Source organism: Micrasema longulum, unplaced genomic scaffold (genome assembly GCF_059751315.1).
Source record: "Micrasema longulum isolate JH-2025_06_02 unplaced genomic scaffold, ASM5975131v1 h1tg001496l, whole genome shotgun sequence".
Lineage (NCBI taxonomy): Eukaryota > Metazoa > Arthropoda > Insecta > Trichoptera > Brachycentridae > Micrasema > Micrasema longulum.
The window spans coordinates 190,152-204,660 of NW_028278680.1; the positions used below are offsets into that span (position 1 = coordinate 190,152).

Consider the following 14,509-nt stretch of genomic DNA (forward strand, 5'->3'; position numbering starts at 1 on the left):
AAATGGGAGCATGCATGTTATTAAAGAATACAAAAAATTAAATAACACATAAACATCCGGACAACACGCTAAATCCATGCAATGTCTCGCAACAGTCTCCTCAGTCTCACATTGAGCAGGTTCCTTTATATTTAAATTTATTTCAACAGAGAGGGAAAAAGTTTTCGAGAAGAAATTTGGAAGTCTAGGCATTTACAGGGCTTATGACCTGTCATTGGCTGGTTTAAGTGGCCACTTTACACACTGTGTAACATTCACCATTCTGCCCATGTTTGAACATCCACATTTCCTCAACTCTTCCATCTGTTGACTTTTGTGAAGTGAAAGAGCTGAAACCTTTATCACGTGGGTGAGATTCATCCGGCTGATGACCCTGTAAATGCCTAGACTTCCAAATTTCTTCTCGAAAACTTTTTCCCTCTCTGTTGAAATAAATTTAAATATGAACAACTCCCTAGGGAGGAAATCCAGCCAGTCTGCAAGCATTTGGACATAATCAAACATTGTTGAATTACTACCTGGTAAAAGAAGAAGTATAAAAATTGGAAAATTGTTTCCAGGCGTTGCCTAGTTGGTGATTTGGTTCAGCCGGATGAATCTCACCCACGTGATAAAGGTTTCAGCTCTTTCACTTCACAAAAGTCAACAGATGGAAGAGTTGAGGAAATGTGGATGTTCAAACATGGGCAGAATGGTGAATGTTACACAGTGTGTAAAGTGGCCACTTAAACCAGCCAATGACAGGTCATAAGCCCTGTAAATGCCTAGACTTCCAAATTTCTTCTCGAAAACTTTTTCCCTCTCTGTTGAAATAAATTTAAATATGAACAACTCCCTAGGGAGGAAATCCAGCCAGTCTGCAAGCATTTGGACATAATCAAACATTGTTGAGGTTCCTTTATATTTATCTTTTTTCTGTGCCATTTCACGGCCCGTATTTCAATGGGAAGTTATCATTTATCTTAAATTTTATCTAACTAACCAACTAACTAACCATCACGCCATTTCCCAGAGGGGTAGGCAGAGAGGATAGAACGCCACACCACTCTGTCCTGGCACACTTCCTTTGCTTCCTTCACATTCATACATCTTCTCATGCACGCACGTCGATTATTCCGACTTTTCACATGACCACTTTCAAGAATTTGTTGTACTTGATCATGCCATGTCTTTCTCGGCCTTCCTCGACTTCTACAACCAGACACATTCGCATCATAAATCTTTTTAGCCGTTCTTTCATCATTCATTCGCTCCACATGACCGAACCATCGCAAAAGACCTTTCTTAATTTTGTCGATAATGCTTAACTCAGCCTTGCATTCTGCTCTAATTTCGACATTAGGGCACCTATCATACATTGTTTTTCCGCACATTCGCCTGAGGGATCGCATTTCAACAGCATTCAGTCTACTTTCGTCCCTTTTTTTCCAACTCCATGCTTCGCTTCCATACATTAGGGTTGGTACCAGAACTCCATTATGAACTGCTAATTTAGCCTCTTGCGATAGACACTTATTTGCTACGACAGACTTTAAGGCACCATTAACTCTGTTACCGGCACTAACCCTCCTTTCAATATCCTTGTCCATATTTCCATCTCTAGTAAACATACTACCCAGATATACAAATTCTTCGACCTGTTTCAAACTATCTCCATTTACTACAATCTTACTTAAATTTTATCTACAAAGTAAAATTAAGTTTTCTGTTTGAAAAGCAGAATATGCATACAATTTTTTCTTCTAAACATGTTCAATTACAGGTTACCGACGAAGATACTTTAAATGTTCACACTAATATACACATTTTTGTACATAAATACAGATGTTACTTTATAGACAGTCGAAGACAACTCTGTTCACTTCCGATTGTACTATAATTATTGCCCTCCTGGCAGGCATTCGGTCCTGCATAGTTATAAGTTTATTTAAATATCCAAGAGGTTTGAAAACTTAAAAACGTTATACCTCAAAACTTCCCCTTTTGACATTCGTCCTTTATATTCTGTATCGTTCATCTAAAGAAAATTAATAGAAAAAATACATTTTCAAAGCAACAAGAGACAATAGACTTAAAGTTTTATTTGCTTGAAAGCATTGCAAGTCGACGACTTGTATATATTCTATAATACGAGCTAATCCATATAAACGTTGTTCATATGAGTCATAGGAATACACCCCTCCTAATGTAAACCATTTCTTGTAAACATTGTAATTGTGAAGTAATAAACTAAACGATTACATTTTAAGCCTTTATGCGCGTACTAAGCTTAAGATGTTTGCAAAATAACATGCCATACAATGAGGATTAAAGATTTGGTATTCTTCCAAGAATTAAGAAAGCAAACATGTTTATAGTTGTGACTATTTATTTTTAATATTCAAAGCGTTAACTTTGTGATCAAACATAAAAAAATGTTAGTAAATATTTGAATATCACCACTTACCGACTTTTCTATGTCTAACGGTTTTAAGACGTACTCTTATTTACGTTAGGGCACTAATTACACTAACATGCAAATCCCACTGTGCACCTTAACCATATAATATAAAACCAACGTGCTGATAGGACACACGCTATCAGAAAGGAAGACCAATGTCAGTACACTAACATGCAAGCCCCTCTTATACAGCGAGTATGGTAAACCCTGCCACATCTGTAACCACGATGATCGGTATAAGCAAGAAGACGTATTGGCGTATTTAAAATAATAATTTAGTAGCGAATCAATACTAAAAAAAATCGTTTAAAAAACCGAGAGATTACTTACGTCTGCACGGGAGAAAAAAGGAGTGCGGAGGGGGTAGCTAGCTCTGCCCTCTGCCGAAGTAAGCAGCGAGGCGTATTCTCCTAATAATCTATTATTTGCAACTTACCATCTTTTTTTGACATCGAAAGTAATGTTTTATGTTCCATTATTATTAGGAAAACAACGTCACAAGCCATTGTTTGCATTTCTTGCGTTAGTAAATTTACACCATATTTAGTTTAAAACTTCAGTCCTTACAGCGAGCCAGTGCGCCTCTATCGGCCGAAATGATTACTACTGAATTATACGAGCTTGCGCGGCCAAAGATAAAATATGTTTTTTTTTTATTAATTTAGATTTACGTTAGAAAAAATACACTTATGATTACTGTTAAACCTTGCAGCTTTCCTAATTGCAATTTAGTCTTTCAACACTTATTAATAAGGGCTATTATTCTTTAAAATAAAACTGTTTGACTTAAGAGTGTGCAAGGCAGGTAGCATTATTCGCACCGGTTATATGTGAGAAAGATATTACGAATATATTATGTCTTGTCAAGGAAGTTAGATTATAATAATACTTGGCAAGTCCTGTTCGGTGGTTTGAAAGTGAATTAATTGTAAAATAAATCATATTACAAACTGACATTTTAATCTCTAATATCAGCGTATCAGTATAAATCCTTTGGTGGGTTTTGAAAAACAAAGATTCGCTAAACAAAAATAAAATATACATAAGTTATAAAATGTTTTCATGCAGTCGATGACAGTTTAATTATAGGTTATTCTTCAGTACCTATTTGAACTTTAAAAATAATGTTTGATTGATGATTAAAATGTTACTAGTGAATTATAGTGAAAAGTGTAAAGAGGAAATACTCGTATATGTAAATAATTAAATGTAAAATATAATGTTAAGTATAATTTACATGGTTTCGTGAATACTAAAGTGATATAAAAATCGATGAAAAAATGATTCTAAAAAAACAATTTATGTTTTGTTTAGTGAACCATAGTACTGGGTAAAAAATATGTTAAAATAATTTAGGTTTTTCATTATTCACTAAGCAATAGTGTTTTATTTTAAGTTTCAATAGTCGCAAGTAAGAAATGATATATCGGTACGCTAATGAATAATACAATTTTATAAATCACCTTTTCGACGTCTTATAGTACATGAAATAGCCGTACACGTTAATCGTTCGCTTCCTAGTAACTAGGGTTGGGGTTCGAGTCCCCACGGGTTCTAGTTTTTTGCAATTACGTTTTTTTTGTAAAGAAAATGTTTGCGTTAAATTAAAACTATTAGCCGCTAGCGCCACTTGTTATGGATTATTTATCAAATATAAAATATACACTTTTTTGAACAAATATTTTATCAGAATTTTCGCAGCTTACCAATCTAAAAACTCACCGCCCGCTACTGATAAGAAGTCATTTTTCAAAAAAATATTTTGAATCGCTTCTAAACATTTTTTTTAATATGTCATCTTGCTCATACCGATCATGTGACAGGGTTTACCAAACACGCTGTACATTTTCACCATAGTAGTTACACAAAAATATAAATCCAACGTGCTGATAAGATACATATCAGTGCGCGGTCAAAGTGTATAGCGGGATTTACATGGTAATGTATTTAGTGTTCTGACGAAGAGACGGGTACGTTCCGAAACTGGTAGACACAAAAACGTCGATAAGTGGTTATATACAAAATACAAATATTGACTAATATTTATTGAATTGTTTGACAAAGCATTAAATATCAACAAAAAAAAAATCGGTCACATATTACCCATTGCTTAATATTTATTGTCCCTGTCCTGGCACCTGACTTATTTAGGAGTACCAATGGAGTGTCCTATACACCAATGGGAGCGGACGATGATGATGATGATTTTGTCAAAATTAAAAACACTCGGTTATTTGAATCCATGGAAGTGTTCTATTTGCTCATAATTTACTATTACATATTTTCAAGATTGACCAAAGGCCAACCAATATTTTTTTCTCTTGTTTAAAATAACAAAGGAAGGAAGGCTGATCTGGGGCCACTCCGTGTGCATCCGCTGACAAAAGGATTTTTTTTAATAAAAAAAATTTCAGAAAAAATCTTTTAAATTCGTTATAGGGGCTTAGAGCCGTTAGTTTTATAATATTGTAATTTTTTTAGATACTTCAGTGGTATTCTTAGTTGATTAAAATCGTAAGTAATATCTTTAAGATCTCCTGCCGAAAAATTCAACTGATAGTTACGGGATATTGCAGTATCACCGACGCAATGACTTATGAATTGTTTATTGTTTGTGAATCACAATAAATAAATAAATATATGTTAGTTTGTCCATATATCATATTAAAATATTTACTATATCAAAGAAACACATGTAAAAAATATTATACTGCTTTAATGTATGTATTAATCATCAAAAATAGCAATGTCGTGTCAGTAAATTATTAATAGATTATCCCAATTTATGTTTTATCTGCTCGGTACACGGGTGGGTATACAATGTGCACGTTCGTAGTATTTAACATTTTCCGTTATTGGCTCTGGATTGTAGGCTATTAAGTCTAGACTTCTTATCAGAATGTATGTTTTTCCGTTAATCCGTTGGCTCCACTAGTTATGTAGGTAACTCATTTACACCTCATTTTGCGAGAGCATCCAACAGTTTTCCGCGAAAGTTGGAAGCAAAATATGACAAACGATACAAAACCTACCGGATATGCAGTACTAGCATTTAGCGTATTAACCATTGTAACAAAAAAGAAATCGTCCTCATTGGGATGGATTTCCTATAAAAACGTAACTAAAATTGTTAGTGTAGTTATTATTTTTACCATGTGCCTATCATATCCAAAGAAATCTCCATTTCCATAAATAATATAATGAAAATTTTAGTGTGTTGTGAGTCAGCCTGAACTTATTTTATTTATTGTTGCTCTCACAGTCCTATGTTGGTATCTTCTTTTTCCTCTCGGCGGTATGTCCCATTTGCCTCGCTTTTGGCTCTTCACAAATGACAACAAAATTCTAAAAATAATTCAAACTTTACAAGAGGGTTTTCTTCTCCAATCAGACATTAACTCTTTAACCCAATGGTGTAAAGTCTATAAATTAGAACTAAATATTAAAAAATGCAAAATAATGTCATTTCACAGAACAAAACAACTGATTTTTTTCGAGTGCCTAATAGAAAACTCCAAAATTGATGTAGTTAAGTCTATCAGAGATTAAGGAGTTGTCTTTGACTATAAACTGACATACAACGAGCATATAGATAATACAGTAAATAAATTAATAAAATCACTTGGAGTCATTAACAGAATATCCTCTGATTTTACTAATGTCCGTAAAATCAAAACTCTTTATTGCTCAACTGTTCGCCCTCTTCTAAAATATGCCTCCGCGGTCTGGTCTCCATTCTATGTAAATCGCATAAAACACACTGAATCAGTCCAACATCGCTTGCTTCGAAAAGAAGCGTGGATGCTTGGACTAGAGAGAGGTAATTATTCTTATGCTGATATAGTCAATGTTAAATATTTCTAGTCTACAAAAACGTAGAACTAATTTTGATTCCATGTATATGTTCGGCATACTAAATGGTATAATAGATGTTCCATCATTACTGGGACAAGTAAAATTCCATATTCCGACTCGTAGGTTGAGAAACAGTGAAGTACTGTTCATCGATCAGCATAGAATAAACTATGGCCTTAATTCTCTATAATAGAATAAACTATGGCCTTAATTCTCTATAATAGAATAAACTATGTTTGTCGTTTTGTTAACTCAAGACAAGATCTGGAATATTTTGGTTTAAGTTTATAAGGATTTCAAGGAGCACTAAATAAATAATCCAGATCTTGTTTCAATGTCCCTTATGTTTGTCAATGCTTCTTTTATTCTTTTTTTAATGATTTTAACTATTATTTTATTGTAATATTAAAACCCTATAAATTGTATAAATGGACAATGTCCGTTAATGAATAAATAAATAAATAAATTTTCTGGCCAGACCGCAAAACTTCAGAGGAACATTCATCATGATAAACTTTTATTTATTATCGTAATTTGAAAGTGCAGGTGATCCTTAATATCTCGGACCAGCGTCCCTTCCACAAACTCCTACCCAGCCGCTTCTATAGTCCGCATTCCGTGCGTATCGTTTTGTTGGTCAAATACGTTTTGAATATCTTTTTTTTATTAAAGAAAGCTGAATGCTGTTGAAATGCGATCTCTCAAGAAAAAGTGTAGCAAAAATATGTACGATAGATGCACAAATGTTGAGATCCGTACATTATGTAAGGCTGAGATAAGCATTATCGACAAAATCAAGAAAGGAGCTCTGCGCTGGTTTGGACATGTAGAGCGAATGGATAGCGAAAGAACGGCTAAGAATATTTACAATGCGAATGTTGATGGATGCAGAAATAGAGAAAGAGAGAGAAAGACATGGTACGATCAATTCCATCAAATAATTGAAGATGGACATGTTAAACGTCGGAATAATCGGCGCGCGTGCATAAGAACACGTATGAATGTAGAGGAAGCGAGATCTGTGTACAAAGATAGAGTGACATGGCCTTTTATCCTCTCTGCCTGCCCTCACGGAGAAACGGCATGATGGTTTGATGGTTTTGTTTGAGATTTTCAGTAAAACTCATAAGGATATTTTTTTTAATACATCATTTAAAATGTTCCTCTGAAGTTCCGCGGTTTACCCATGAAAACCTGTATAAAATTTCTAAACAGGTAAACAATATATAATGCGAATAGGTATCTACTAATGATTTCATTTGTGTTAGTGCTGTTATTGTTTTGTGAGTTGGTTGTGTGGAGTGTAGCATAATAATATATGGTATGAAGCGTGAATATTGTATTATGGGAATAGATTTAGTTCTAAAAAATAAAAAATGCTGTAATATATAAATATATATATATATCAGTTTAAAGTTCTCCGTTATAATTACAGGAATTTTTTTTTTCACTTTATAGATAAAAGGCAATGTTCGTATGTGTGTCCTCGATAGACTAAATAACTACTGGACCGATTAACGGGCGGTTTTTTATCAAAATGATATGCTTTGCCATGCGTATATTTATAACTCTTAAAATCTTTAATCTGTTTAGAAGAGAAAAAGTTTGAAGCGTAAATGTTTTATTCATCGTTACCAGGGCTGCACTCGAGAAGAATACATATACTAAAAAAGTTAGTGGATGTTATTATTAAAAGTGTGTATTTGAATGTTTACAAACAACATTCGTTTTTTATGGTTCCCAATCAGATGCTCTCCTTAAACTCATAATAATTTCAACCCATTTGTTTCTTTTTATTGGATTTTTGATAATATTAAAATAACATTTGATACATTTTTGAAAATCGTATTCCTACATAAAGTGCACCACTGTTGGTAAGAAGAGCACAGTTTGACATTGGCGAAAAGAATTCTTTATTTAAAAATGATTTATTTTAAGTTTCGAATTCAATCATAAATAAGTATCTAGGTAACTACCAATTAAAAAGTACACCATTTTTTTACGTTTATCAATATAAAGAAATTTTTGTTGGTATACTTAATAATGTTTAATCTTCAGAGGAAAAGCAGTCTTACTTTCTTCATACAAACGTATTCTCGTATTTTTTCTTGGTATTATGGACTAGATCAGTGATTTTTTTACACACTTTATGCATTTGCCTTTAGCGTGTCTCCATTTTTTTTCAAATTTACAAATCGTTTATTATGCGAACTAGAACCATCCAAAATCCCGTAAAAATGCCTAATTTTATCCGCTGTCTTCGGGCGCACGGTATACAAATATGATAACGATATTTAAAAAATGCAAGAAATACTAATAATTAATACTGTACAGAATTGCACATTCCCTTCTCGAAAATGCTCTTCATCTCTGTTGTAACATATTTCAATCGAATGTAAATGTGGCTGTATATTTAAGCAGAAAGGTAAAAAGAGATCCTGATATAGCTTGCAAAACGAATCCTCTATATTTTTCATTGTGTATCATTTATTGTATCGTTGACTTAAAATATAATCCTCAATTTATGCTTCTTTTGTGATCTTTATTTACTGTACGTTTTGATAGTCACATCACAATATTTTGGATAGAAAAACCAGGTGATTAGATATGATAAATGAGCATTGTTAAATTTTTGGAGCACGGTTCCAATTCGTGTAATGATAATATTCGGGGAAATTGATGGTCGTTAGGGTAATAATGATTGAATTTTAAACTCCGGCATAGTATTAAACTCGGTCTAAATTTGGCAACCCTTTTGTGAAATGACATTAGGAAAATAAATTCGACGAAATAGCTGGGACAATGCTTCTATTATTGTATTGTTTCGGTTGCTTTTCCTTTTGCTAACGTGTATTTATGCCACTTTTCTAGGCTTTCATGAAAATTTGTCGAAACGCGTTATGCATAATAAATACAGTAGTGGAACATTGGTGAATTAAAAATGAAACATAAAGTTAATTTATCTTATAAAGACATTAAAATACCGAATATACTGTTTTATTTACTGTGTATTTTAAACACCCAATGAGGAAGTTCAGTGCTAAGGAAATTGGGTATAAAAAATAATTTTTCTACACGCGGTAAACATTAGAGCATTGTTGTATTAAAGGTATACATGTAAATTGTCCAAATCTTGCCTTGATGTCCCTGAATATTTTGTCAAAGCTCTGTTGGTTTTTTGTTTTGTCTCTTATATGTGTTGTCATTTTACCGACTAAGTAGGTACCACGACAAAATAATGTTCTAATGATTTTTTTGTAGAGTGGCAACCCGCGTTACAGTCGGTAAAACAGGTCGCTACTTGAACGGGGCTCTGGTAAAAAATGTTGTTGCAGCGGAAACCCGTCCGTTTTAAAACGCTCGCTCTGGTGAACAAAAAACTGAAATAAGATGTCACCATATACCCGAAAGATGGAAGCCAAAATCGTAAATCAAAACCCCATCTTTAACTTGACCAATGTAAAACTGAACACGCAACTAATATTATTCTATTTTGACACAGGGCTCCATCAATATTTATCCTAAATCGTAAAGTCATCTTCGTGCTTTTAATAATTAGAAGTGAAAACTACCCACCCGCTTGAGAAGAAACCTTCGGAGGATAGAATTATCAACAAGGAAAAACTCACGAAGAAGATAACCATTGGGATGGAATCTCACAATGGACTTCCTTAAGAAGTTGATTGTGATTCTACGAAAACTGTATTTTATTAGATTCATCTAGTTAGGTAGCTTAGTAGTTTTCTAGTCGCTAAATAAAAACTTATCCTTTATAGTAAATTTTAATTAAAGCCTCATATTGTATATATCCGGATAATGTTTTGCATTTATCTTGTAATATACCATTTGGGAATTTTTCATTTCGTCAGATGACCCTGGAAAAATCTGTGGCCATGGCCTCCGTGGTGTAGCGGTGAAGATGCTTGACTCACACACGGAAGGTTCTGTGTTCGATTCCCGGTAAGAACACAAATATTGAATATGGATTTTCTCAAGCTTGGGTGTTTTGTGCTGTAATTCACCACTGTAATTGGGCCTCTTAGCCTGTAGCGGTGCAATAAAAAAACTAAAAGATATTTTTATGAAGTCCCTCGTTAAAGACTGAGTTGGTTGGTGAAGATCGTTTGCGACAGGAAACATCGAGGACCTCCTTACCGGCCTATGTTGAATTTTCCATGCTCTCGGTCCAAAGCGTGACGGTATGTATCTACCTTATTTATGACGTGCCTGGTTTACCCAGTTTTGGATTTATAAATGAACAACGTACGTTTATTGATAAAATAAAATAAACAAATTACTGGATTTCCCTCTCAAAAAATACTGTCATTTGTTTAAGTATCAATACATTATCATAACATTTTATTTAGACCATCGCATCGTTTGCGATTGATTAGCAAATCATTCTATTGAATTTCTTCTAGCGACATTTCCACGGCATTTTGTATTGTGACGTCATTGAAATTGAGTCTTATCTCCTTTATGAACAATAAAAATGCAATCAACGGAAAGAGCTAATCTACCTTTATACCAACACAATACTTACGTGCAAGTTGTCAGGTGTGACAATCGGATGTTGGGTCGAGTTACGTAATGTTTCGTCATAATTTCACTAATTTATTTCGTTTCGCATTGTTCCCATCTCTCTTAATTACTATTTTCCTGAGGTTCTCGATCTTATTGTGAAGTGGGTAAATTTGCAAATAAGAATAATAGTAAAAACTTCAAGTTTGTTTTGATGAAAGAAATTTACTTGTTAAATTTAAGATTTTTTAATAAAGTTTTCTAAAAACTCAATAAAGGTTTAATAAATATATTTCTAATTTTTAAAAAACATTTTCAAATCATCAAAAACAAGTCACAAATCAAAACCAGAGTCAATGCACAGTAAAAAAAGATAAAATAAATACTTTTAATATTTAAAGCATTAACTTTGTGGTCAAACATTTTACTAAATGTTATTAAATATGTGTATATAACCACTTACCGACTTTTCAATGTCTACTGGTATCGAGATGTACCTATCTTTTCATCAGGACACCAATTAAACCAACATGCAAAACACACTATACACCTTCACCATAGTTGTTGCACAAACATATAAAACCAACACGACCTGCATTTTAATAAGCACATGAACTGATTAGGTACGTCTCGAAACCGGTAGACATAGAAAAGTCGGTAAGTGGTTATATACAAATATTTAATAACGTTTAGTAAAATAAACATTATTCGGATGAAACGGGTAGTTAAAAAAGTATAGCAAAAACAAACACTTTTATAACAATCTCTAAACTTGAAAAATTTCTTTTTAATTTTATATACATTTTTGTTTATGTATATTTATGTATATTTTTAAATTGCATCGACATTTTAACCTAAAATATTTTTTGATCCTGTTTTCCGCTATTTTAAGAGAAAATGAATTTATTTTGTCTCCTTTTTCCTAAATTAATGGTTAAATTTTTCATACTAAGAAATTGTTTTTATTTTTTAGACAATTAAAGATAACTTTCCATGCTAATCAGAGCTCTTAATTATGGTCTTAGATTTTTTTAACATGCTTTAAATGTCTTCTTTTGATATTTCTTTCAAAAATTGTTCAATCGATTAGTAAAAATAATACATAACACATTGGGAAACCCTGTTCTACTCTCTCTACAAACAGTTTTACCCGAATCGTCACACGGTTTAATAATTGTGTTATGAATGAATTTTATTCGCTTCTATTAATAAACCTCAGGTGATGTGAGTTGAATCATAATTATTTTCATTATGACGAAAAAAAAAACGTTAATATTACTCAACGTATTAATTTATTAATGAATACCTATTTCTGGGTTCGAATTATGACAAAATTATTGACAATGAGAGATAATCTCTTTGAAAAAGAAATGTGTAAGTACGCATATACGAGTAAATAATTTGTAAGAATGTAAGATTTTTTTTTTTTTGACAAATTATAAGAGGTAGTAGCGAGCACGTGTGATTTAGGTATTTTATACAGTGCATAAAAACACGTTTTTCGTCAGCAGTTGTATTAACAATACCTCAAGCGACGCGACGTTTGTGCGGTTCCAATATTTATCTCAAATAAAAAAATCTGGCAGTAAATAATTTTTCACTCGGTTCACGCCATACAAATTTATATGAAAATCGCGCCCGGCAAATCCAATAAAAAATAATTACGTTAAAGTAAATGGCCGAACAAGTTTACAAATTTATTCATTTTTTACTGGCTTTCAAATAATGTACTTTGTGTTATTATCTTTAGCGCTTACTTCCACCTGACTGTATGTCCCATTTACTTGGAGTCAACCCTCCGAGTCTTCCGTCTAAACGTCAGAATAGAAGATTTGTTGTTCCGTTTGTTTTTTACGGCCGGTTGCCATCTGACGCCGAGACACCATCTTGCCAACTGGGGCTTATGATTCCACCGTTGACTAATGTTCCTCCGTTGCCATCCTCAACGCAACGTCCTGCTCAAAGCTGTCACCCAACAGCCTATAGCCCAAAGTATGTCCGGGTGGCCTGAGAGAAGATTTGTGCCCCTTTCGAATGCTCCGTCGTACTGATGCACTTCATCTCCGCCATTACAGCTATTGAGGTATTTACCCGTAGCCCTGGGCAAGAGACCACGTCATATCCCACAATATTGGGTTCTTATCCAAACTTAGTTATCTGAATATTTCGGTCTACTGAAGTGAAAGGACGTGGACGCGCTGAATGAGAATTACTTCAATGAGAACTGAGAAGATTACCTAGTCTCCCAGAAGCCGGGTTGATGGTCTCGTTTAGGTGACAAGAAAATATATGCCAACAAACCATCGCTGGAGACCAAGGGCCTGTTATCATCTTTAGTATTTAGAAGAAAAATAAAAAAAACATCCTTGTAAGACTTTATTATGCATATAGCTAAGGCATTTTTCAGCATTTTCGCCCATATAAAAGTATGATTATCTGTGTTTACGTATTACATATTGAAATAATAATTTCCTCAACCGCCCTGGGTAGGCATTGACCGTATCCAGGAGTTTTCTCAACTCTTGTCGGTCTGCTGTTCTCCTTTCCAGTTCCCTACTTCCGAGCTTTTAAAGATTTATTTTGCATTGTGCCAATCAATTTTGGAGTACGGTATAATCGGTTGGGGTGGTGCGAGTGACACAGTTTTAAATAGTGTATTTGTTGCACAAAAATCCATAATTAAAACCCTGATACAGACATCTACTGAAGAAATATTCCACAAATCACAACTTATGACACTAAATCAATTATACGCTAAAACAATACCCACTTACAGATTCAAAAATTACTCATACTCAAATGAAAGACATAACCCCTACAATACATCACAAACAAATAATATAATCACTAGATCCTCACACAAAGACAACTTAAACAAATACAAACTACTACCACTTTCGGACAAAGGAATTTTGAATATTATTCTATTAAAATCTATAACCAACTTCCACTATCTATTAAAACAATTAGTAAAGAGAAAATGTTTAAAAAGGCTATAAAAAAATTGATAGTGGAGATAGGTAGAAGTAAAATAGATAGTCTCATGCGCCCAAACCAATATTGAATCAACCGCTCCACAAGTGAATAGCTCATGTTAGGTTTTTGTTATTTTCATTGTGCGTTTTGTAATATAAATAAAATAGATGTACATGTATACCTAGTTTTTAAAACTGTGAATATTTTGTTAACTATTTCTGTTTATTAAGTTAGTCTTCTTTGTTTATTCTCTAATGTAAAAACAATTAAAAAATATATATTTTTAAGTGTCCTCGGCACGGGTAACCCCAGTGAGGTCACATTATTTTTATTATTAATTATAGTTTGTAAGAGAAAAATATGAATAAATAAATAAATATCCACGCTAATGCAGTCCATCTGGGTGTCATTTCGGGCCTTCCTAGTCTTTGTCTTCCTCGTGGCATAGAGTGAGTTATGCGTTTTATGGAGTTGTCGTCCTCCATTATAATTTTATGGCCAGCCCATCTCCAATGCGCCATCCTGATGGAGCTGATCACATCAGGCGCTCCGTAGACTTTGTATCATAGCTCCCCATTGTAACGACGACGCCAATGCAATGTTTTCTCTCACAGGGCCATGAACAACTCTGAGGATCCTTCTCTCGAATGCTTTAGTTTGTTTACGTCAAACTCTAATTCTTTTTCTTAGCGTACTGACGCATTTGACAATATTTTA

The 14,509-nt window shown here is 33.5% G+C and overlaps 1 protein-coding gene across 6 annotated transcripts in view; it reads left to right on the forward strand.

Annotated features, from left to right (window-relative positions):
* The window catches only part of LOC148275169 (uncharacterized), a 166,059-nt gene that overhangs the window by 54,336 nt on the left and 97,214 nt on the right, over positions 1-14,509 (forward strand). The window contains exon 2 of one of the 6 annotated variants that reach the window (XM_088236078.1): positions 10,165-10,255. The exons of the other annotated variants lie outside the window; for them this stretch is intronic. The gene's annotated coding sequence lies outside the window, so the exon portion shown is untranslated. The remainder of the gene's footprint in view (positions 1-10,164; positions 10,256-14,509) is intronic. 6 annotated transcript variants of the gene reach the window in all.